Source organism: Neomonachus schauinslandi, chromosome 8 (genome assembly GCF_002201575.2).
Source record: "Neomonachus schauinslandi chromosome 8, ASM220157v2, whole genome shotgun sequence".
Classification (NCBI taxonomy): Eukaryota; Metazoa; Chordata; class Mammalia; order Carnivora; family Phocidae; genus Neomonachus; species Neomonachus schauinslandi.
The window spans coordinates 88,756,061-88,782,036 of NC_058410.1; the positions used below are offsets into that span (position 1 = coordinate 88,756,061).

At 36.3% G+C, this 25,976-nt stretch overlaps 1 pseudogene; it reads left to right on the forward strand.

Annotated features, from left to right (window-relative positions):
- The first annotated feature begins 3,396 nt into the window (after window positions 1–3,396).
- Window positions 3,397–24,747, forward strand: LOC110582032 (annotated as a pseudogene).
- Window positions 24,748–25,976: the final 1,229 nt, after the last annotated feature.

A 25,976-nucleotide genomic window follows, 5' to 3' on the forward strand; every position in this document is an offset into this window, starting at 1 on the left:
TAGCACTATTAAATATTTACAATAGTAGAAATAAGCAGAAACATAGATAATGACCAAATATAATTTCTACCATATAGGCATTCCTTTTACTTTCCCCTCCAGCGAGTGAAATATAAAAACTCAGTGCACCAAGAATGTAGCATAGAATGTAGCAAGAATGCTCACATATATCTCAGCTTTTCCTTAAAGGAAAGTTAAAATTTTAGTTATACAATTAGATAACTCTTTTCATAAAATTTATATTTAATTATTTATGAAAAACTGAAAAGTATAAGACTCTCCATAATCTATTCCAAACTTTTCACTTACTCCATTATAGTTCTCTTCTTATTGCCTTTTTTGGATTAGAGAAATAAATAAATAAATTTCATGAAGTATATTAGCATCTGACAAGAAAAAAATATACAGATTTTTATGAAATATTTAGGGACATTTAAATTTCAGTGGTAGATTATTAAGTAGTATAGAGTCATTAAAAATTAGACATTGTAATTTCTCCATAGTGTCCATAGTAAATTTGTTGGGTTTTATTAGGAGTAAAAAGTTAGGAGGAAATACTTTTTTTTTTTTAAAGATTTTTTATTTATTTATTTGAGAGAGAGAATGAGAGACAGAGAGCACGAGAGGGGAGAGGGTCAGAGGGAGAAGCAGACCCCCCGCTGAGCAGGGAGCCCGACGTGGGACTCAATCCCGGGACTCCAGGATCATGACCTGAGCCGAAGGCAGTCGCTTAACCAACTGAGCCACCCAGGCGCCCGGAAATACTGTTTTTAATGGAGGTTTTTGTTCTTATTTTTGTTTTTGTTGTTTTTTTCCTAAAGAAATCATTTAATTTAGTGGTGAATCCCAGATTTCTAAGCCAACTGGCTGGATTTAAATGCTGTTTCAATTATTACCTACATATATTATCTCTGTCAAATTATGTATCTTTGTATATCAATTTCTTCTCTATCCCTGCCCCCACCCTTTCTGGCCAATGTATTAATGTCTATCTCAGAATGTTGTTTTGAAGATTAAATGAACTGATATATTTAAACCACTCAGGAAAGTTCTCAAGGAAGTAAAATAAAAGTTGATTTTCATATTTATCTTTATTATGTGCTTTCTGTCAACACTATATGCCCTGAACACAGGAATTAGAATGGCTTTCATCTAAAAATCCTGACCATGTTTTAAATCTTAAGGGTAGTTATATTTTTCTCAACTAAATTTCTAAAACAGACTATCCAAAATTCCATTCAGTGGCTCATAAACTTCATTAAGAACTGAGGTGCTTTTCCCCATTCTATTTCACATCTACAGAGTACTGGTTGAAAAAAAAAGGCATCAGGACCCACACCAGTATCCAATCAGTAAGTGGTATCACAAAAACAATGCCTTCTTCCAGCCACTCTTTTTAATAGGCATGAAAATCTTCCTAGAAGCTACCAGAAGAAATCTTACATCACATTGCCCAATGGAATAGAATCACCTGTACATGTTTTTAGACCAATGATGACTTGGGGGTTAATTGATTTAACTGCCTTAACATCAAGATATCACCACCTGTTTTCTAAACAAAATAGCTTGAGGTGCTTGCCAAAAAATGTGTGAGGAGAATTTGGCTCTGGTTTTCTAGTTTGTTGACTCCTGGTCTAGTTTACATAGTTAGAGAAAGGAATGACTGGACAAAATACACAGAAATTTGGAGACAATGATTGACTAAATGCTCCTCACTGCTTAAGAACAAGCAGACAGGCTTTTTGTTTATATTTGGTAACTGATAACTTTTTCAAAATTTTTTTTATTATTATGTTATGTTAATCACCATACATTACATCATTAGTTTTTGATGTAGTGTTCCGTGATTCATTGTTTGCATATAACACCCAGTGCTCCATGCAGAACATACCTTCTTTAATACCCATCACCAGGCTAACCCATCCCCCCAACCCCCTCCCCTCTAGAACCCTCAGTTTGTTTCTCAGAGTCCATAGTCTCTCCTGGTTCATCTCCCCCTCTGATTTCCCCCCTTCATTCTTCCCCTCCTACTATCTTCTTTTTTTTTTTTTTTAACACCCCGATGTTTATAGCAGCAATGTCCACAATAGCCAAACTGTGGAAAGATCCAAGATGTCCATCGACAAATGAATGGATAAAGAAGATGTGATACACACACACACACACACACACACAATGGAATATTATGCAGCCATCAAAAGGAAAGAAATCTTGCCATTTGCAATGATGTGGCGGGAACTGGAGGGTATTATGCTAAGCAAAATAAGTCAATCAGAGAAAGACATGTATCATATGACCTCACTGATATGAGGAATTCTTAATCTCAGGAAACAAACTGAGGGTTCCTGGAGTGGTGGGGGGTGGGAGGGATGGGGTGGCTGGGTGATAGACATTGGGGAGGGTATGTGCTATGGTAAGCACTGTGAATTGTGTGGGACTGTTGAATCGCAGACCTGTACCTTGGTAACTGATAACTTTTTAAAATAGTTCATTATGTAGGTCAAAGCTTTATATCATTAATATAATAATATTCTAGTTTGGCTTGATTTCTTTATTATTCAAAGACTATAGTGTTTCATGGAATTTTCTAGCACTTTAATATTTCAAGGAAGAAAATATATAACTTCCACTCACTTTGTTTCAGTGTTAACGAAACCCAAAATCTGAATAATACATTATCATTATATTAGTTTGAAAAGCATCATAGAATTTTAGTGCTGAATCAATTTAACTTCATCTTTCATAATCCTTAATGGACATTAAATTGGCATGAAGAAATGTAAGATAAGCTTAGGATTCTGTTTCTTGCACTTGGGTTTCACAAAATATTGTCACACCACATTAGATAATATCAATTTCTTAAACTTGGAATCATTGTTGTCTGCTATAGAACAAAGTCACTTTTCTTTGGACAAATATGCATTTTTTACCTCCTCCAGACTGTTCATTATTTCCACTTACAATACATTAACAATATTATGGTTTATATATGACTGTTCTGAAATTTCCATATATGGACATGAAGAAATTATGAGGAAAAAAACAAACAAAAAGCAAAACCCCCAGACATTTAAAAAAATCAAAGTGGACACAGAGTGCTCAAATCCTAATAGTGTTCAGAAATTTATTCACTAGCATTTTTATTTCCTGAAATATAATTTATTGATGTAATAATATATTTAAAAATATATATAATTCCTCAAATTAGTACAAAATATAGTTATTCCTCAGGATAGTATGTTTCATTATTCTTTTCAGAGCAAATATAGGATTTTACAATAACTTTTTTAAAATTCCATAGACCAATGTATATTCTCTTACTCATTGTTGTAGATTTGCACTGGGTCAACTGAGTTATGCTGGTATTGTTTTCCAATTCCATATTTCTAGATCATCATGGGCCACACGAGACGTTTTGTGTTGGCTTTGGAAGACGAAAGTGAACCAGCAGCCAAGTTCTTTCTCAGCTCAGAAGGGCAGTGCAGAACTAGGCGCTGTGGTAATGCACACATATCGTAGCTGATTTGCCGGCTCATCTCATTGGCCTGGGACAACTGCCAGGCCCACGGCTTCTTCAGTTCCCGCCAGATCCTCCTCATTCTCTCCAACTCCTGGGCACTAGTTTCTTTTGCATGTCACCTTCATCATCAAAGCTGGAGACTGAGAAACCAGTGCAGATTCCAGCTGGTCTTCATGGGCTCCAGTTTGCCCTGACTCTCCTCCACTTCATATCTATCTTTCCTTCCTGACAGACTGCCCTGCTCTTCAGGCCCAGCACCAGAAGCGAAGCCACAGGTGTATATGAACTGTAACCAGTACTTACAATTGTTTAAATTTAAATCTTTTGTATGAATTCCATACTCTTTATCATTTTTAGCGATTCTATTTTTATGATTGAATCCTGCATGACAGACTCATTATCTTGAATATTAATTGCTGTTATTCTCAGTTATTCAGCAACATTTAAATTTGCCATATAACATTCTGAAACATAGTTTTCCTTTAAAATGTTTTTTTTTTTTTTAAGATTTTATTTATTTATTTATTTGACAGAGAGAGACACAGCGAGAGAGGGAACACAAGCAGGGGGAGTGGGAGAGGGAGAAGCAGGCCTCCTGCGGAGCAGGGAGCCCGATGTGGGGCTCGATCCCAGGACCCTGAGATCATGACCTGAGCTGAAGGCAGACGCTTAACGACTGAGCCACCCAGGCGCCCCATTCCTTTAAAATGTTTTACTTAGCTTTGCATCTTATGCTGAAGAGCAAACTCATGAATAGTTTATTAGTCAGTGGGTGAATTCTTCCCAGTATAAACATTTTTAAAAAAAATAAAATGCAATGAAATAAAAAATAAATAAAATGCAATGGACTTTGCATTTCAAAATGTAAAATGTGTAGTGGAAAGCCTAAGATGTTACTATTAACATTTTAAGATTGTATTTATTTATTTATTTGAGAGAGAGAAAGAGCATGAGCTGGGAGAGTGGCAGATGGAGAGGAAGAGAAAGAATCTCTTAAACAGACTCCCTGCTGAGCACAGAGCCTGACCCGGAGCTACATCTCATGACCCAGAGATGATGACCTGACCTGAAACCAAAAGTCAGACACTCAACCGACTGAGCCACCCAGGTGCTCCACTTTTAACATTTTATTATATTAAGTGTGCGGTAAAACGGTCAGAAAAGTACTTTTCCAAAAGCAATGTGAATAAAGTGGATTCTGGGAAGGTGTAGCCTGAACACACATCCTCAGTTCCTTCTCATGGTGTCACCTCCTTTGAAATAACACAGCAAAACGTATAAGCCTGCTTGTGTAGCTTAGGTAATATGCCTAAGGCTCTTTTATTCTGGTAAATTCCAGAGGATGGCCCTCATTTCTACTGTACAATAAGAGAACTGGAGGGCCATCAACAAAAGGTTTGCCTCTCTTCTAAACCATGAAGATCTTAGCAAGCTAAGGATTTTGAGAACTAAACTGAAAGAGACTACTGCTCAGGTCTCAGAGTCATTGGGAACTACACGCCAGGGACAGATCTAAATGGCATTGCAAAGTCTTTCAAAACTGAACTAACGTTGGACCTACAGTTTAAAGTAGTCAGGTTGAAATTTGCAGCCTGAAGCTAATCAGGTCAATTGCATGATTAAAGAAAAAGTATTATCATTCTCCATATGATTTAAACAGGATCAAAGATTTAATAGCACAATATCCAAATGTACAGTACACTATCCAAAGTTATTTAGCATATAAAAAACTAGGAAACTCTCAACTGGCATGGAACAAGACATCAAGAGAGAAAAGTGTCAAAATAAAAAATACTGTTGGAATTAACTGGTGAAGATTTTAAAGCACTGTTATAGGAATGTTTCAATAAGCCATTGTGAACACTCTTGAAACAAACTTAAAGACTTATCCAGGAAAAATAATATATAAAGAAATAAAGAAATACAATAACAACCACCACCACAACAAAAATTACAAAGGACAGGTTCGATATTCCTCTGGAGATGACAAAGAAAAGAACATGAAGATAGAACAATAGAAATTATCTAATCTGGCAAAATAAATTTTTTAAAAGATTAGAAAAAAATAAGCAGATACTCAGGGATCTCTGGAAATATAACAAAATAATTAATATGCATGTCAATATATTCCAAGGAGAAGAGAAAGACTCCAATAATATTTAAAGAAATAATGCCTGAAATTTTCTTAAGTTTTGGGAAAACATACAACAGATTCAAGGAACACAAAAATATTTGAAACAAGATAAACTAAAAACAACCACAAGAACAAAAATGCCCAGTCATATTACAATCAAACAGTTTGAATAGAAGAAAAATAACCTTGAAACAACCAGAGGAGGAGCACCTGGGTGACTCAGTCGGTTAAGTGGCTGCCTTTGACTCAGGTCGTAATCCTGGGGTCCTGGGATCAAGCCCTGCCTTTGGTTCCCTGCTCAGTGGGGAGTCTGCTTCTCCCTCTCCCTCTGCCCCTTCTCCCGGCCCCACCTACCCCACCTAGTATGCACATGCTCGCTTGCTCTCTCTCTCTCTCAAATAAATAAATAAACTCTTAAAAAAAAAAAAACAGAGGAAATCAAAGCATTATTTGTAGGAGAATAATGATCAAAATGACTAGATACTTCATCAGATTTCATGCAGGCCACAAGAAGATAGAAAAATCGTTAACGTACAGAAAAAAATCATTTATGCAGAATTATATATCCAGTGGAAACAACCTTTGGAAAAGAAGAAGAAATAAAGACATTTTCAGATAAAAGTAAACTAAAATAATTTGTACCTCTGAAGAGGTCTGAAAGAATCACTACAGGAAGTTGTTCAGAAAGTGGTTAGGGTGCCTGGGTGGCTCAGTCAGTTAAGCGTCTCCCTTCGGCTCAGGTCATGATCCCATAGTCCTGGGATCCAGTTCCACATCGGGCTCCCTGCTCCGCGGGAAGCCTGCTTCTCTCTCTCCCACTCCCCCTGCTTGTGTTCCCTCACTCGCTGTCTCTCTGTCAAATAAATAAATAAAATCTCAAAAAAAAAAAAAAAAGAAAAGAAAGAAAGAAAGTAGTTAAATGATACCAGAAGGAAGCATCATGAAACATGAGACTAAAGGAAGATCAACAGAAATGATAACTATCTGGATGGGTATATATGAGAGATATTCTATTCTAGACTTCTTAAAATTGTATTTGTTGGCTCCAATCAAATTTGATAACTGATGTGGTTTTTAATGTAGGTAGCTATAATGTATAAGGCAACTACAACATAAAAAAGAGAGATTAGGGCGCCTGGGTGGCTCAGTTGGTTAAGCAACTGCCTTCGGCTCAGGTCATGATCCTGGAGTCCCAGGATCGAGTCCCGCATCGGGCTCTCTGCTCAGCGAGGAGCCTGCTTCTCCCTCTGACCCTCCCCTCTCTCATGTACTCTCTCTCATTCTCACGCTCTCAAATAAATAAATAAATCTTAAAAAAAAAAGAGAGAGATTAAAGGGATCTATATAGTAGTAAGGTTTCTAAATTCCACTTTAAGTGGAATAAAAAAATTACATAAAAAGATGTAATAAAATGGAAAAATTAAAATGGAATACTAAAATATGGCCAATAGCCCAAAAGGAAGCAGGAAAGAGTAAATATAGGAACACACACACACACACACACACACACACACACAAAGAGGAAAAAAACAAAAGACAAATAATAAAATTGTAGATCTAAATCCAAACATGTCAATAAATAAATGTATAGGCATAAACATTAATTAAAAGACAAGGATTGTCACATATATAAAAACAAGCAAACAAAACAAAAACAAAACACTGCCTTACAATTTTGTCTCCTAGCAATTCACTTCAAATGGAATTACATAAATAGGTTTAATTGAAAAAATGAAAAAAAAAATTCTAGCACTAATCAAAGAAAGCTACAGTAGTTATAAATCAGACAAGTAGATGGAAGAGCAAAGAAAATTGCCAGATATAAAAACAGACCTTACATATTGACAGAACAATCAGTTCATCTAGAAGGCCTCACAGTCATAAAAGGATATGGCCCCTAACTGTCGAGCTTCTGAATATATGCAGCAAAAACTGACAGAGCTGAAGGGAAAAATAGCGGCTGGCGTCTTTCCCTCAGTATGTTTAGAGATTCATCTATGTTACAGTATACATCAGTACTTCATCCTTTTGGTTTTAATAATATTGCATTGCATGTGGAATTTTCCCCAAATATATCCAAAATGTGTTTATTCATTTATCTGATGATGTACATTTGGGTTTTTTCCACTTATTGGCTACTGTGAATAGTGCTGCTATGAACATGTAAGTGCATGTACTTGTTTAAATATCTGTCTTCAGTTCTTCTGGGTATAGAGCTAGGAAGGTAACTGCAGGGTAATATGATTTCATATTTAACTTTTTGAAAAACTGCCATACTATTTTCCACATCTGAACCATTTTACATTCTCACAAGCAATGTGTGTGTTTAGATTTCTCCATTTTTTTACACTTTTTTTTAATAACTATAATTTTTATTATAGCCATCCTAGTTGGTGGGATATGGTATTTCATTGGGTTTTTTTTGTTTGTTTTTATTTCCTTAATTACTACTGCTGTTAATATGTTTTCACATGCTTTTTGGTCATTTGCATATATTATTTGGGGAAATTATCTACTCAAGCCCTTTGTCCATGATTTAATTGGATTTCTTCTATTTTTGTTGTTGAGTTTTAAAAGTTCTTTATGACAATATGAATAACAAAAAGAGAAACGACCATCATTTAATGTAAAATACTGAGTTTAAAAAAATCCATGAGTGCATAGTAATACACAAATAGAAAGTGAGAGGGAAAGAAAAAATGAAAGAAAAAAAGGAAGGGAGGGAGAAGGAAGGAAAAATTAAAGGAGGGAGGGAGGAGGGAAGAAAGAAGAAAGCAAGCTCATCTGCCACTATTTGCATTGATTTCTATGCCAACCCTTTACCCTGAAAAAAAGGATAATTAAAAGGAAGGAATTTGGGGTGCCTGGGTGGCTCAGGCATTAAGTGTCTGCCTTGGGCTCAAGTCATCTGGGATCCAGCCCCGCATCAGCCCCACATCCGGCTCCCTGCTCCTCAGGAAACCTGCTTCTCCATCTCCCAGTCCCCCTGCTTGTGTTCCCTCTCTCGCCGCTGTCTCTCTCTGTCAAATAAATAAAATCTTAAAAAAATAAAAATAAAAAATAAAAGGAAGGAATTTAATATTTACATTTGAAAAGGATGAAATTTAGTTTGTCTCCAATTCTTGAAAGAACAATTTTCTTCACAGGATAATGCTAGCTAATGAATGAACAATGAGTGAGTAATATAATTGAAAGTAGTTCTCTCACCCCCTAAATATATGAACTTGCTATTATTAAGAACAATTGTGGGGGAAAATGCATTATGACAAAAATAGTGTAATAGACACAACAAATAAAAACCTAGAGCTATCCTCCCTCTACAAATCATTTCATACCTACTACCCAGAATATAGAATACCATACTCTAGCTGCAATGCGTCAATGTTTCTGTGTATGCGCATTGAGAGGGATGGGGATACTTGCGAGGCACTTCTAAAAGCATGTTTCCATAAAATTTGGAACTAAGTGAAGACACAAAACAACCTCCAACTATTGCTATTCTGTTCTTTCATCCAAATCTTGTGCAATTAAAATGTGTAATATCAAGGTAGATTGAGCATTCATTTAGTTACTATCTCCTGCTTTAATTTTTACTTGGTAAAGCTACTAAGCTACTAAGAAACTCTTAGCGTTTTAAAATGTATAAATGTGTATGCAGGACAGTAAAGATTAGAGTCCCCCAGTGCTCTCAAAACAATTAGAAGGAAGCATCTTGTTCCCCCAAATATGTGTTTAGTATGAATGCGTAGGGCAGTTTGAATTCTTTAGGAGGACATATTAAATACTGAAACACACACACACATCATTTCACTCATTTTTGTTTATAACAGAGCTTTGAATGTGGAATCTTTCTGTTTTCTCCTCCTTTACGTCCACATTTTATACACCTGTTTAACAAAGTCAGAGAATTTAAGAAATAAGCAAATGTAATGAGGATTTTAAAAATGAATTACTTCATTTCCTTTCAGCCTCTTAGACGGTGATTTTTGCTTCCAGCACATGAACCATTTGTATTCCACCACTGGATTCTCTCCTCATCCGTCTTCATGGTCCCTTCAGCTCCCAGGTGCTAACAGAGCCATGTGCAGGCTGCCCCACGCACAGCAGTGAACAGAGCCATCGTGTTTGTGAGCCTCATCTTTGAATATTGCATTGGCACATGTTTCAGAAAATAAGCAGCATTTTCCAGGTGCCTCCTACTGTGATTAATATGTGACTTTCTTCCCACCTTTCCTCAAGACACCAAACTTCTGAGTTTAATTTCCTCATATAAAAATCATTGATTTCCTTAACATTCATCTTCATATCCATCATTATTTATTTGGACCATAAAATCTTATGACTTGAGCTGAAATTTTCCCAAGTGTAAATTATATGAATGTAAGCAGAATTTTGTTGTTGTTGTGTTTTTGGGGAACAGCTACTTACAAATAGTTATTTGCGGCATTGTGAAATATTTCAAATCATAGAAAGCAAGGGAATTTTCACGTTTATATTATGAATGTACAAGGTACAAGATATATTTGATTTTTTTCCAGTGAATTATCTTTATTTCCAATAAGTAAGATATTAAACCTGTTTGTAAAAAATAAACGGATTTGAGGAATTTAGGTTTAGATCAGAAGCTTATGAAAAAAATGTGATTTTATAATCAAACAGAATTGAAAGGAAAAACTGAAATAACTGTTTGGATTATTCAGCTAGTTGGGTTTTGTAGTACTTGTAGGTAACTTCAGATTTATTATATGCACTATAAACAGGAAATTTGACATTTAACATCACCTAAGCAATACATCTATACATATACACACACATACATATATGTAACATAGAGACTATTCAGATAACCTATGTGCAGCTGGGTACATTTATTGTACACTTTATTTCATATCACCACCATCCATCCTGTGTTTTTGGAGCTGCTCATAATTCCTCTGGATTTTAGTTTAGTTTTTTTTTTTTATTATTATTGTTATGTTAATCACCATACATTACATCATTAGTTTTTGATGTAGTGATCCATGATTCATTGTTTGTGCATAACACCCAGTGCTCCATGCAGAACATGCCCTCTTTAATACCCATCACCAGGCTAACCCATCCCCCCACCCCCCTCCCCTCTAGAACCCTCAGTTTGTTTCTCAGAGTCCATAGTCTCTCATGGTTCATCTCCCCCTCCAATTCCCCCCCCTTTCTCCTTAAAGGGATACATTTCACCAATCTAAGAGACTCATTTTGTATGATGCCACAGAAATATCATCCAATGAGTGGAAGTCATAAACAAATAATCCTTGACCCTTTATAAAGAAAGCTTTAAAATATCTAAAACTAAACAGTGATGGTCCAGGATATTTTGTTGGCAGCAAGAGTCTCTTGACCAGAATTATCCAAGCAGTATGAATTAAAGCAATTAGCAATTATGTCTCTTTACTGTTCACACAATGTCCAGTTATATCATTTTATGAATGATAATTACTAAATCCAGGCAGATAGAAAGATCACTTGGCTGGTAAGTAGTCTGAACTCACATTGCTTTGTGATTCAATAAATCCAAGCTTTATTTTGTTGCTACATTTTTCCCCCACGCCCCCGATTCAGGAATCACATAATGTCAGTGACTGCACTAAACCACTAAGTTTTATTTCTTAACTTCTATTGAAACGCTTATCCGATGCCTGAATATCTTTTACCACTACTTTGAAAAAGATAAAGACTTTATCTTCAAAAGAAAAGTCAAAATAGAAAAAAAGTTGATACAATCTCCAAAGAAAAAATTTTTCAGAAGCCATTTAAGTTAATATTTTTTGATAGGTCATAAAAACTGTCTATCACATAAAAGTGCCATAGTTTGGGAGGAAAACATAAGGAAAGAAGATAATTGGGTGATATAGAAGTGAGTAAGGAAGTACGAAATGAGAGTAGATAATCTAGAATTTTATAATAAAGGGCCCCTATAGATTGAGAATAAGTTTTACTTTTATTTTGCAGGAAACCAGAAAAAAACATAATCATACTTAAAGAAAAAGAAAGGTATTTTTCAAGGGACAGAGGAAGTAATTTTCTTTTTACAAAACCATTGAAGATATAATTAAGAAATAATTCAGACAGCAGAGAACCACAGTGTAAGACTTTAACTGCTGATGCATACATTAAAAGAATACCTTGACTTCCACTTGGTGTGTTTATTCTGCAAAATCCATCTTACTGCTTCTGACATATTAAACACGAATTTGGCAAAGAAAGTCAAGAATAATTATTTGAAGCCAGTAAAAACAATATCATAATCTGAAGTCAAAGGTGACTGCTTTTGACCACACCTATAAATCTCCATAAAGAGTTCTGATTATTTACAGGGGGTGAACAGAGTATTAGCATAGTTGGGAAATGTATTGTTCGTAGAGATGTGTCCTTCTATTACTGATCCAGTATTTGACTGTTTGGGTGTTATATTTTTTATCTTGAACCTGATTCTATGAATTACTATCTATGATCATGATTTTATGAATTGCTTTATTTTAATTTTTTTAATTTCTTAAATATAATTTTAGTATATATTTTAAATTTTATATTTTAGTATCATTTCCTAGAATTGTAATGAGATTTAGAATGAAAGAAAATTACTACATGTCTTCAGTGAAAAACTGTATACACAATTTTTAGAGCATTCCATTCCAGGTTGTCTGATGCCAGGCTTTCATTGCCTTTAAGCTAATTTATAATTCTCTAAATTGTAAATAATAACAATGCATGAGTATTTTCTATAGATGTGCAAATAAAACTGGTTTGGTGAAATTCTGATAGACTCCAGCCTCTCTAAAAAGAAGTCAGTTTGGTGTTCATTTTATAAATTATTTCATTTGCATCTCCCTGATGATGAGTGATGTTAAGCATCTTTTCATGTGTCTGTTAGCCATCTGGATGTCTTCTATGGAAAAGTGGGTTAAGGAGGGCACTTGTTGTAATGAGTACTGGGTGTTATATGTAAGTGATGAATCACTAAATTCTACTCCTGAAGCCAATATTACACTATATGTTAACTAAGTAGAATTTAAATAAAAAGTTTAGAAAAGGGAAAAAAATGAATTATTTCAGCATTTCTTTACTACATACTAGTTTTTGTTTCTTTCTTCTCCTTTGAGCTTGTTGAAACATCTTGTTTCCTCATTAATAAAGATTTACTATCTTTTAAAACATGTTCATTTTACCTTTCTATAAGTCACCATTTCATCTTTAAAAAATCTTTTAACAAATGAAGAAGAAAATTTAGTTATATAATGAAAAGGAATTATTGGATACTTTAATAATAAAATATTTACATCTCCAAGAGATTTACTTCTCTTCATTATAGAAAATAGAGGGGATGCTGATTCAGTTTGGTTCCTATAGTGGAATTTGAAAACATATAACAATTAATGAAATATTATGGTTAGTCATTCCTTTATATTATATGAAACCATGGTCTCACATTACAAGCGATACTCTGGTTCAAATCACTATCACTGTTCACCTGAATTAATGAAGTTGATCTTCCACCCCAATCCCATCTTGTACTTGCTTGCCTTCCATGTAGTCTAAATATAGCAGACAGAATGACCCTTTAAAATGTTTAAGTCAGATCATAAAACTCCTCTGCTCGCAACTTTTCATATGTCAAAATCCTCACAAGCCCTTTACAAACTGGTCTCTTATTACTTCCCCGATCTCATCATTTTCTAATCTCCACAATGGTCTCCTTGTGGTTCCTTCAATCCTTGCACTCATTATTTCTTTGGCTTCTTGCTTCTCCCCACCCCCCTCCCAGATATCTGTAAGACTGGCTTCTCAACCTTCTTCATATCCTCGCTCAAATGTTACATTCTCTCTGAGGTCCCTCAACTACCTTATTTAAATTTCTAAACTGAGATTCCTCTAAAGCAACTTCTTTTTTTTTTTAATTTTTTAAAAGATTTATTTATTTGAGAGAGAGAGAGTGTGAGCACAAGTGGGGGGAGGGGTAGAGGGAGAGAATCCCCAAGCAGTCTCCCCACTGAGTGTGGAGTCTGAGGTGGGACTTGATCCCACGACCCATGAGATCATGACCTGAGCTAAAACCAAGAGTCAGTTGCTCAACCAACTGAGCCACCCAGGCGCCCCTCCCTCAGAAAAACTTCAATCCCAATTCCCTGGTTTATTTGCAGGTCTGTTTGGGGAGCTCTGTTTAACTTCACTGGTCTTTTTTTACTCATATTATATTATCTAATACACTATGAATTGGATTTCTTTTTTCTTGTCATTTTCCTCTAATGTCCAGGGGACTTTTTGTTTGCTTTTTGGCTTGTTGCTACTGTATCTTACTAGTCACCTACCCACTATTCAGAGTATGTTCTTATAGTGGTCAATCAAGATTCCTACCCAAAGGTTGTCTTGGAAAGATTACAGATCTAGTTAGAGAACTGCAAGTGTCTCTCTTTATTTCCTGGTTTTAATTCTATGCCTGTGTCTTTAGTCCTTCCTAGACCCATAAATAGTGATAACCAACAACTGACTACACTTTAGTTTTTTTCAGATCCTATGAAGGGGAGATAAACTACATCCAGCCCTGGTACAAAGCAGTGACATTGGCTCAGACTCATACCATACATACATAGATCACTTGTAGCTCCATTTCCCTTCAGGAACCAAACATGATAGTCCCTGTCCTCTAGGCCCATTTGGCCCATGGATTTGAGAACAATCACTTTCCCTTTATAGACTAACCAAGTAGGTCTTAATGATTCTATCAGAGTAAACCAGGTTTCTTCCTGCCTCTAGGTCCCTGACCTCCCTCTTACCCAGCCCTTACAGAATCCAGATAAGCTAACTATAGAGGCCCCTCACTCCTTTTCTTATGGCATTTACTTTAGAAATCATGGCATTGTAAATTCTTATTTGCCCTTTGAAATGTAAATTTTTTTGAAGATTTTATTTATTTATTTGACACAGAGAGAGAGAGACAGTGAGAGAGGGAACACAAGCAGGGGGAGTGGGAGATGGAGAAGCAGCCTTCCTGCTGAGCAGGGAGCCCGTCGCGGGGCTCCATCCCAGGACCCTGAGATCATGATCTGAGCCGAAAGCAGACGCTTAAAGACTGAGCCACCCAGGCGCCCCGAAATGTAAGTATCTTTTAAAAGCCTCTCGCCAAGCTTGCTTTCTCAAGGAGTGCCAAGCCAGCCCTTTGAAATGTAACCATCTAGGAAGATAGTGTCCCCTATCTCCCAGTCTCGGATGGGAAAGTAGGAGTTTACACCCATGAACTCCTAGCTCTAAATTGTAAAATTACCTCCTGTCCCAGAGATACAAGAGTTTACTTTTCCTTTGTGTAAGGCTGATCAGCAAATATACATGGCTCAGAATGCACCCACCCCCCCATCCAGTCAGCTCTTAGAAACCCTCCAGGCCTTTGTTTCATTAGAATTGAGGTCAGACTACATTCTGATTTCTCTTCCCTGTTGCCTTAAATAGTCTTCAATGCCTGTTTAACTTTGTCCAATGAAATTTTTGCTTTGAACAAGGTCTAAGGATGTTTGATTTTATTTTTGAAACCAGATAAGTTTTTTTATTTTATCTTTTTCATAGTTTTCTAGTTTCATATGGATTTGAAGGAGATTCATGGATGAATATACTGTCTTGACCAAAGGTTCTTAAATTTTTTTAGAAAGAGTAAAAAATTTTAAGACATAATGCTTAAAATTCAGATACGTTATATAAATTATTGTTTATTTATTAAGAATAAATTACAAATTCATCTTCTTTAGGAGATATTTCTTCAAGAGTGCAACACAAATCATCAAATGTAAGACAGCTTTGAATAAAATGAATAGTCATTAATAGATCTTTGCAATTGAAATTAAGTTTGATAGTTGGCTAAGTGTTTATCTTGAGATCTATGAGTCATCCAAAGCTCTCAGTTCGTTTCCATGGAATGAAAAGTAGTGCTAAAATAAAGATCATTACTCATCCACCCTCACTGGAAAAAAAAAAAAAAGTCCTTGTACTCATTTTCCCCTGGGATAAGAAAAGAGACTAATCAATCAATCAGAGGCTTTTTTAGTCCATGGTAGGAAATCAGTTAGCTATCTTTCCCAATGACAATGCATTTGTTTTTCAAACATTTTACTTACAGTATCCTGAATTTTTTATTAATGGTAGTAAGATTAAAACAGCTTTATCTTGACTCAGCTCATAGAGCAGTGGGAGGAAATGTTAGCTTTTTGTTTCCATATAATTGTGGGAGTCTCATGTCTCATATATGGTAATCCGAAAACAGAGAAAAGAGATTAAGGGTGTCTTTACCTTGAGATATGTTTTCAGCTCTGTTCAAGTCACCCTAATTTTCAAAATTAACAGACTAATTGCAACAGGGTTTTGTTTTTGAAATACTTTTAAACATTCTGCATTGAAACTATCATGGATAAAAATTCAAAATTCATATAAAATTTAAAGCTTGTACCCCAGATTTTGCCAAATCTTTGAGTTTGGGATGGGTATCTTTAGGAAAAGTTCCTAAATTCACCCTTACCCTAGGTGAGTTTTTTCTGCTGATAGGGATATTACCCAGCAAGCCTTCGAGGGTCTATCTACCTGTTTATGTTTGAGGAAGGGCAGGTTGGCTTTTAAAAATGTTCTCTTAATATTTACTTGTCGGTTTTTAAATACAGAACCACACTTTAATATATAGACATCTAAAGACCTAGTTAAGTAATGCAAAAGGCAAAAAAAATAATTGATTATCAATAGGGGAGATCTTGTTTCTCAGAAGGCATCAAGGGAATACTGATCGTTAACTGGAAATATGTGATGGATTTTAGTAAATTTCTAACAATCATTTAATTATATAAATGTAACAATATTCATTTGTCAAATGGGACTAAGCACTCAATATATAATTTCTTGATTAACAGCTCTGCCTTACAAACAAAATGACACGCACTTGTATATGTCCTTAGAAATGGAATTATGTGGTGAGAACATAAAAATTTAGGATCCAAGACAAGTTGGGTTTGAGTCCAAGCCTTGAACTTGGTAGATGTGGACCTTGTGCAAGCTTCTCATTCCCACTGATCCTCAATATCTAAAGCTGGTAAAGTGTGAATATCTCCTTACAATATTGTATTGAGGAAAAGAAATGATCTAATGAGTGCATTATTAGCCTAGCACAGTGCCTGGTTCCTAGTTAAATTTCAATAAAAGTCTGATTTTTTCTCATTTATGGATGACTTATAATGTCTCTATGGGAGAAAAATAAATATCTTTTCATATTTCACATCATTCATCACTTGCTTTAATATAATGACCAACATAAAGCCTGGGCCCATATTTCCTAAACTATTCTAAGCAGCATAATTTCCCAAAAGCTGTTCATAGGTGTTTTGAGGGACTTACTTTTTTTATTGTTCATTGACTGATTGATTGATTGTGTTTTGTTTTTTTGTTTTTTTGTTTTTTTTTTTTTTTTGGTGGGGGGCTTACTTGATCAGATAATTTCACAAAATACTGAATACTATATACCAACGTTTTGGAGAGCCCTACACATATTAGTGTATCATAGGCTTTAAAATGTCCTGAAGTGGGGCACCTGGGTGGCTCAGTAGTTAAGCGTCTGCCTTCAGTTCAGGTCATGATTCCAGGGTCCTGGGATCAAGCCCCACATCAGGCTCCCTGCTCGGCGGGAAACCTGCTTCTCCCTCTAACACTCCCCCTGCTTGTGTCCCCTCTGTGTGTCAAATAAATAAATAAAATCTTAAAAATAAAATAAAATAAAATAAAATGTCCTGAAGTTAAAAAAATCATAAAGTTGTTCAATTTGATATGATTATGCATATTATTTTAAGAAAGCCTATTGCAGTAGTACTGGTAGTCCTTTCTCCCACCTTGGGGCAAAGTATGAAAATATGCTTCATGTGAATTGAGCTTGGGGAGGACTTGCAAGTGTGTGGTTAAATCTGGAGAAGAAGGAGAATTATAAGACGAAATAAAGAGCAAATTGAAACGGGCCAACAACTTTCTACCTGGAAATAAGTACTGTGAAATATTTATTGTACTAGTTTCTACATTGCATAACAAATTACCACAGACTTGGCAGCTTAAAATCAAACACATTTATTATCTCATAGGTTCTTTTTTTTTTTTTTTAAAGATTTTATTTATTTATTTGACAGAGAAAGACACAGCGAGAGAGGGAACACAAGCAGGGGGAGTGGGAGAGGGAGAAGCAGACTCCCTGCCGAGCAGGGAGCCCGATGCGGGACTCGATCCAGGGACTCCAGGATCATGACCTGAGCCGAAGGCAGTCGCTTAACCAACTGAGCCACCCAGGCACCCTATCTCATAGGTTCTATTAGGAATCTGGATATGGCTTAGCTGGGTTCTCTGATTAGAGTATCACACAGCAACAGTGAAGGTGTTGACCAGTTCTGGGTTCTCCTCTGAAGCTTGACCAGGGAAGGGTCTGCTTCTTAGATCCCCAAGGGTGCTAGCAGAATTCATTTCCTTGCAGCTGTAAGATTAGAACCCAAGTCTTCCTCCTTCAATCTATTTGAAGATTCCAGCTTCCAGCTATTTTCCTCATCTTTTCCTTTGTCATTATCTTCTGAATTACCTTCATGTCTTTTTTTATGGCTTGATCCCAATCTCTCTTGCTCCTCTTTTATTATATACTTGTCATTTTTGCGGAGTACATAAATCTCCATCTACCAGACACCTTGCGTATCTGAAAAGGACTTTATTCTACCCTTCAGTTGTATTTTACTCATTTGTTAATATCCATTTGTTTGTTACTCTCTGGAAGCTTTCAGGTCTGTAAACCAGTGCCCTAGGGCTTACTCCTGTTCGTTCTCTCAGGCATTAAAGACTTAAATGTTTGGTCATTCAGTTCTGGGGAAATTCTTTTTTTTTTTTTTTTAAAGATTTTATTTATTTATTTGACAGAGAGATAGAGAGCACAAGTAGGCAGAGAGGCAAGCAGAGGGAGAGGGAGAAGCAGGCTCCCCCCTGAGCAGGGAGCCCAATGTGGGGCTCGATCCCAGGACCCTGGGATCATGACCTGAGCCGAAGGCAGCCGCTTAACCGACTAAGCCACCCAGGCGCCCCTCAGAAATTTCTAATATTAGTAATTTTATCATTTCTTTTCTCTCAGTGTTTATTGTCTTTTTGGCTGGGACTTGTATTATTTGAATGTTGAGCTTCTTAGTCTAATCACTTACTAAAATAGATATGAATATACACACACACATTCCTTTGCTATGTTCCATATCTTTATCTTTTGATTTTTTATTTTGTTTTCTGGAGCATTTCCTTAACTTTATCTTCCAGTGCTTTTATTGATTTTGTTCAGTTTATGTTATCTTATCTCTCACAGGATTTTTTTTTTTTTTTAAAGATTTTATTTGTCAGAGAGAGAGAGAGCACAAGCAGGGAGAGAGGAAGGCAGAGGGAGAAGCAGGCTCCCCACTGAGCAAGGAGGCTGATGCAGGACTGGATCCCAGGACACTGGATCATGACCTGAGCCGAAAGCACTCTTAACCAACTGAGCCGCCCAGGCGTCCCTCTCTCACAGGATATTAATTATATTTCTAGGCAAAGAAAATTCTTCTACTCCTTTATTAGTTCCTTTTCCTCTGTGTTTTCTTTTCATTCTTAGTTTTGATGTATTGTTTTCTCCATCATTTCATTTAAGAATTTACCTTCAAATATCTGATAATCTACATATTTATATATACATACATATATGAGTATTGAATGTATAAATATCATATATGCGTACATATGTGTGTATATATGTATATACAGAGAGAGAGCAAAAGTTTACTGAAGAATAACAAAAAAATAGGCAAATATGCAAATCATATGGTACAGTTCACAATATTTTCACAGTCAGAGCAAATTTAATGTAGCCAATACTCAGATTGAGAAATAGAACTTTACCAGCACCCTTGAAATCCTCCTCATCTTTATATAAATAGGATCATACAATATGTACCTTTTCTGTGTTTGTCTTCTTTTGTTGAACAGTTTATTAGTTCCATTCGTATTCATGCATATAATTCTAGTATGCTTATTCTCCTTGTTATAGTAAGGTGTAAATATACTACCATTATTTTATCTGTTTAGTCAATGACTGGAGTATAGGTAGATTCCATTTAGGGGCTAATACAAATAGTGTTGTTATCTAAATATTCTTGTAAATGTCTTTTTGTGCACAGATGCACATGTTTTTATTGGTATACTAGGACTAGTTTTGCTGGGTCATGTGATATACATACTGCCAGTTATTCAAAGTAGTTTCAACAATTTAGACTCAATCATTAATGTATGAGAGTCATTTTTGGTACATATCCTTGCCAAAACTTGCTAATTCTAGCTTGGCTTACAACCACACTGTAAACTCTGTAAGGCACAAGCCTATGATGTAAATAGAAGTTGGGCTAAGCATTAACCTTGTGTTCTGAAAACTAAGAATAGGATAGCATGTGGAAATCATACAGTTTATTATAATAGAGCTTCTTTCATTTATTGGTCTCAGGAAAGCATTCCTACTTCCCTATGTGCTTTGTGTCTCCAAAGGCAGAGTCCCTCTACTGCAATAACTTCAAAAAAAAAAATCATTATTCTTCTCTTATGGAGGACGGTGTTCTGATAGCAATGTGTATTTGAAGAAAAAAGATCTGGGTTTCTAAATGCTACCTACACAGGACTTTCAAAAAGTAATTACAATTTGGGCGCCTGGGTGGCTCAGATGGTTAAACGTCTGCCTTCGGCTCAGGTCATGATCTCAGAGTTCTGGGATCGAGCCCCACATCGGGCTCCCTGCTCAGTGGGAAGCCTGCATCTCCCTCTCTCACTCCCCCTGTTTGTGTTCCCTCTCTCACTGTGTCTCTCTCTGTCAAATAAATAAAATCTTAAAAAAAAAAGTAATTATAATTTCAACCTCCACCATTCCATTCCAACTTTTAATGTTCCTGATTGTGCTAATTTTGTAAACCTTCCAGAGCTTCAGAGGTAAATGTGGGGGTTTGGGGTTTTTTGTTTTTGTTTTTGTTTGTTTGTTTGTTTGTTTTCTTCTTGCAGCAATGAATTTCAGCCATTTCCATGAGATAAGAAAATGAATTATGTTGTTCTCTCTCCATGCTTGTCTCTTTCTTCTTTTGTGTTGTCTTTGTAGATTCATGCCTTGCTTTAAGTTTGGTTTCTGTTGTTGTGGTAGTGGTGGTAATGATTTGCTTTGTTTGTTTGTATTTTGTAATTTAACTGAGGCTTAAAGGGGAAAGGAGCAATCTCCATTATGCTTTGTGATCACATTTTCATAAGCAAGAAAGTTGTCATTTTTTAATCCATACAGGATATCTAAATAATTATATTAATTAATAACAGACATTTCTTATTATCCCAATATGTACATTTTTATTAGTTAGATGCTGATTGAAATAAATATCACACTTTAAATTACAGTTTTCATTTCCATCTACAAGTCACTTTAATATAACATTATGTTAATATATCAACATATTAATAATTTAAATTGCATTATATGTAATTTTTGGTACAAGTTGCAGAATACTCCCATGAAGGTATAAGAAAACCTTTACCTTTTCCTTTTATATTAAGATGCCCAGAGCATCTTTAGTTACCATTTTCCTGCATGAAAACATAGAAATCTTTCTACTTTATTTATTTATTTAATTTTTTTTTTAAAGATCTTATTTATTTATTTGACAGAGACAGAGATAGCGAGAGCAGGAACACAAGCAGGGGGAGTGGGAGAGGGAGAGCAGGCTTCCCGCCGAGGAGGGAGCCCACTGTGGGACTCGATCCCAGGACTCTGGGATCATGACCTGAGCAGAAGGCAGATGCTTAACGACTGAGCCACCCAGGCGCCCCAATTTTTGTACTTTAAGTTAATTTTTCAAATACTCTCTAGGAATAAATTATATTATGCAAAAGAATTTTCAAAACATGTTATAATGCAAATTGACAATTATTTTGATGACTGTGGTATTATAGATACTTAATATAATACATTAAAATAAATTATTATTATTTTTTAAAGATTTTATTTATTTATTTGACAGAGAGAGAGATAGGAAGAGCAGGAACACAAGCAGGGGGAGTGGGAGAGGTAGAAGCAGGCTTCCCACCAAGCAGGGCACCCGATGTGGGACTTGATCCCAGGACCCTGGGATCATGACCTGAGCCGAAGGCAGACGCTTAACGACTGAGCCACCCAGGTGCCCTATAAAACTTTTTTTTAAATGACTACTTAAAATCTCTTTTGAGACACTACATATGCTCCTCTGTAACCAAATGTAAGTAGCATCATCATACATTCATATGTAACAGATTTTCTTCACTCAGACCAATTATTTGTATATATCAATATTAATAATTATGGGTATTCATTATAGTTGTTTATTTTATGCATTGTGTATATTTATTATGGCAATTTTCCTTGCTCTTCCAGAACTATTATAATGTAATTGATGACAAGGTAGGATAGCTAAATCCTAAAGTTAGAATAAATATGGCATAAAAGGAAGACCACATGGCTGAGTGTGGTGTCCTTGAATCTATTCTTAGATTTCCTTTTCTTTTTTTTTTTAAAGATTTGTTTTATTTATTTGAGAGAAAGAGAAAGAGAGGGAGAGCAGAGTGGAGAGGGGCAGAGGGAGAGGGAGGAGAGAAACTTAAGCCAACTCCTCGCTAAGCCCAGAGCTCACTGCGGGCTTATGATCTCATGACCCTGAGATCATGACCTGAGCCAAAACCAAGAGTCGGTTGCCTAACTGAGTGTGACACCCAGATGCCCCCTCCATGTTTCCATGTGTCATAAACTATTAGTTAAAATCATTTTCCCTCTCCCCACCTCCCATCCACAAAGAGTCAGTTAGCATGACTGACCCTAGGGTTCCATAGGTCTAAATAGTGTGACCATTTTGAACATAGCTACAACAGAAGGTACCTGCTCAGGACATATTCTTTGTAAAACTTTAATCTGCAAGAAGTGTGGAGAGAAATGGAGACAAAAAAGACTGCAGATGAGATATATATCATTGTCATTTAAAACAGGTTGTGGGGCATCTGGGTGGCTCAGTTGGTTAAGCGTCTGCCTTTGGCTCAGGTCATGATCTCAGGGTTGTGGGACTGAGTCCTGTATTGGGCTCCCTGCCCAGCGGGAAGTCTGCTTCTCCCTCTCCCTCTCCCTCTGCCCCCTGTTCATGCTCTCTCTTTTGCTCCTTCTATCTCAAATAAATAAACAAAATCTTTAAAAAAAAAAGAAATAAAACACAGGTTGTAACTAGGATGCTTGCAATGAACATGGTGGGAAAGAAGAAATAGAAAAAAATAGACATCATGAAGGAAGTATCAACATATTTGCTTAATCACTTAAAACAGTAACAGTTATACAACAGGTCATCTTTTGCCAATGTGATTTACAGGTTAAGCATGAGTAAATGGTATTTGTCATATTTATTTCTGCAGTAATTTGAGCTACCCTTAAGAGTTTATCATCTTAAATTATTTGTAATAATTTCCGAGCTTGTATGTTCTAGCTGACAATGTTTGCTATAATACTTCCAAATCAATTTTTAGAGTAATTTTTCTTGTTTTTAGAAGGAGCACTAAACTAGAATACCTCATTATTGGTGGCTTTTGAATACTGTGTCAGGTTTAGCATACCCTAATGGTTTCTAATCAATGTAAAGTATTAGTCAAACAAAATATTGCTATTATAAAGAAATCTACATAAATTTCTCTTTCAAGTTTAGCATTTGGAAACAATATATGCTTACTTTCTTTGACAACTGTGTGCCTTTGGGCCTGTCATCTGAATTTTCATAGGCTTAGTTTTTTTCCCCTGGAAAATGGAAATAGCAATAAATTACTTCCTAGGACTGTTGTGTTCATTGTATAAGAGAATCTAAAGTATTCAACCCATCATCCTGGCACATAACAAAAGCTTACTAATTACATGCATGGCTCTGGGCGCCTGGGTGGCTCGGTCCATTAAGCCACTGCCTTCGGCTTCTGTCATGATCCCAGGGTCTTGGGATCGAGCCCCGCATCCGGCTCCCTGCTCTTTGGGAAGCCTGCTTCTCCCTCTGCCTCCTGTTCCCCCTGCTTCTGCTCTGTCTCTCTGTCAAATAAATAAATAAAATCATTAAAAAGAAATTCATATACATGGCTCATTACTATTGATAATCTCTATATATTCCATAACAACATTTCAAAAAATGTTTTTACACAGAATATTGACATAAATCACAGAATGTGATTTAAAAAAAATTCCATAGTCAAATACTTTTGGCTTGAATAAAATAAAACAGAATTAAAAAAAAAAAAAAACGAGGATTTCTAGAATCACTAATAGGCTTATGGCAGCAAGGTCTTCATGGAGGGCTGAGCGACTGCAGCTGGAGGGCAGAGGAGGTGGTGCGCCCGTCCTGTCCTCGCCCAGAGGCCGCATCAGGCGTGGGTGTCCAGGAAGGTGTTCATTCAGCCAAGACTACAGCAGTGGCACACCGTGCCGGGTCCAGAGCAAGTTCTTGGCGGAGCTGGGGAACCGGATTGATAGGCAGCAGTTTGAAGAAACAGTTCGAACTCTAAATAACCTTTACGCAGAAGCAGAGAAACTTGGGGGCCAATCCTATCTCAAAGGCTGTTTGTCTTGTTTTTTTTTTTTTAAAGATTTTATTTATTTATTTGACAGAGAGAGACACAGCGAGAGAGGGAACACAAGCAGGGGGAGGGGGAGAGGGAGAAGCAGGCTTCCTGCTGAGCAGGGAGCCCGACGCGGGGCTCTATCCCAGGACTCCGGGATCATGACCTGAGCCGAAGGCAGACGCTTAACGACTGAGCCACCCAGGCGCCCCTGTTTGGCTTGTTTAACAGCACATGCCATCTTCTTATACGTGGAAACTCATTATGAGAAGGTTCTGAAGAAAGTGTCCAAATGCATTCAAGAGCAGAATGAGAAGATATATGCTCCCCAAGGCCTCCTCCTGACAGATCCCACTGAAAGAGGACTGTTGAGATTGAAATCACCATTTATGAAGACAGAGGCATGAGCAGTGGAAGATAAACCATAGAATTAAAGATCCCACCTCCAGCTGGGACCCTCATCTATCCACTGGCCCATCACAGAGTGTCCCCTACCAACTTTCCAGAGCATCATTCCTTTGTATTTGCTGCCAAATCTATGGTGCCATTTACTCCAGGACTGACTTTCTAAAATTCCACACCTGGAGTGTCCTCTAGTCGCTCAGCATCCACTTTGTGTTGCCAAATTGTGTAGGGCTCTGTAATCTTTTGAGTAGTTTTTGAGAAAACACAATGAAGCAGTTCCCTTCTTTTATTCAAAGCCATTAATAAAATAGGCCGTTGGTTAGCCCAACATAAAGTTTCTTTCTTATTTGCCACCAGTACCAGTGGTTCTCTCCATTCCTTGGGCCAGCTTCCCAAGTGGCTCTCAACTTCAAGTCATACCTTAACCAGTGTTCAGTCTTATTTCCTCCAAGTTCATAAAATACTTTTCTCCGGGATTTTGATGAAAGATAGGCTGTGTCTGTGGTTTTGCTAATGCATCTCCCAGATTTCAAAGAACTACCAGTTTTGCCATGACCAAAATCTTAAATGTTTCTGCTGTTCAGTTTCTCAAACTGGAACTCATTGGAGAAATAATGTATAATGTTATTTGTTTTATGATAGCAATTATTTCTAATTAAAGCAGTATTTAATGCAATTTCAAGGTATTTTTCTTTGGAGAGTTTTGTTATTTTTGCATTACCTTAAATGTTGGTAAGATGCAGTGTGTGTTGCATGCTCCTTACAAAAATAAGTAAGCATAGTAAAGTGGATCCTAAACCATCAAACACATAAATGTCCCTGCTGAGTCCCTGAATGTGTAATAAGCAAGTATAATAAATATTTTAATTATAGTTTTTTTATAAATATAACTTATGAGAAAAAATGTTGATAGGAATAATACTGTAGATTGCTAATTTTTAACTGTCCCTACTGGCAAACCTTATGAATCATAGACTTTCTTCACATACAGTATTCAGTGCACAGAAATCTTATGATTGGTTCAAGTACAATAAGTTCAGTGATTTACAACTAAAACTTTTAAGTCTGAGTCAGTGTTCCTAGTTATTTTGGCTGTATGTTCTTAGTATCAGGGTTTCTTATGCCCTTTTTCATCTCTGGGGTTTGAGAGCACTGTTTTTGTGAGAAAGTTCAGAAATATATTAGGAAGGAATGAAACAGTTAAAAGTTTTACTTTCAGAGATACTGTAGGTGCTAATACTGGAT